Here is a 1348-nt window from a genome sequence, read left to right as displayed (position 1 = left end):
CATACATCCCCTAAACCATGCACATAATAATGCAATTTTCTCCATTACGGTAAGGGCTGAGGACGCAGCTCAGTAGCCGAGCACCAGCCTAGCCTATGACCTGGCTCCCTCTCCAGCTGTGCAAAACAAGACTAATTTTAAAAGATAATTTTTTTTGTCAGCTAAGACTCAAGTTTGAGGTGGGTGTTGAAGAAATGATCCAACTGAAGAGCACAGGCTGCTCTGCCAGGTTCAATTTTCAGCACCTACAAGGCATCTCACAGTTGTCTGTAACTCCAGTTTTGGGGGTCTGATCCCCCTTTCTGGCTTCTGTAGGCACCAGGAATGCACATGCAAGCATTTATGCTTAGACAGTAGAAGAAGTTTAGGGAACTGGAGAGATGACTTGGTGGTTTAGAGCACTGAGTGTTCTTCCAGGGGACCTGGGTTTGACTCCAAGAACCTACATGGTAGTCCACAAATGATTCCTTAACTCCAGTCCCAGCAGATCTGAAGCCCTCTTCAGACTTCTGCAGGCACCAGGTATAAATGTGGTACACAGTCATACATGCAGGTGAAATATATATACACATATATTAAAATATATAAAGAAAAAAACATAAAAACTAGTTTAGGATTTATTTTATTATTTATTTTATATGCCTGAGTGTATATGTATATATATATGCACTGTAGTTTTGAAGTGCCCAACGATGCCAGGAGGCAGAGCTCTATCCTTTGGAACTGAGCTACAGACAGTGGTGAGCCACTGTCTGAAAGAGCAGCCAGTGCTCTTAATCACTGAGCCATCTTCAAGCCCTCTGATTCTTGTTTGTAAATACAATTTTTATCCTTTGATACTTCATATACGTGTATTTTAATATTATCCCCTTTCCCCCCCTACACCTGCCCAGATCCACCTCTACTCTCCCAATTCATACTCTCCCTTCCCAGTTTCATAGTCCTCCCCCTCCACTAACTCACTGAGTTCAATTTATGCTGTTCATATAAGCACTGGTCTGCTGCCACGCATAGGAACATGGTCAGACTCCCAAGACCCACAGCCCTGAACAAAGCTGACTGCCCCCTACTGCCCCCATCAATGGTCAAAGGCTCTCACTCAACAAGGCTTGAAGTGATAGTATCAAGACAGAATTCCCAGTGTGTTGTTTTCATGTTGTTCCTATGCACGGGTACTCCTGCCATGCTCACATGTGGAGGCACAAAGGTTAGTTCTCTCAATCTACCATGTAGGTTCTGGGGGAGCAAGCTTAGTTTGTCATGCTTAGCAACAAGTCTTTACCAGCAGAGGCATTTGGTGGTCCCATAAGTGTGTGTGTGTGTGTGTGTGTGTGTGTGTGTGTGTGTG

This window comes from Mus pahari, chromosome 13 (genome assembly GCF_900095145.1).
Source record: "Mus pahari chromosome 13, PAHARI_EIJ_v1.1, whole genome shotgun sequence".
In the NCBI taxonomy this organism is placed as follows: Eukaryota; Metazoa; Chordata; class Mammalia; order Rodentia; family Muridae; genus Mus; species Mus pahari.
Note: the sequence above shows the minus strand (reverse complement) of the source record.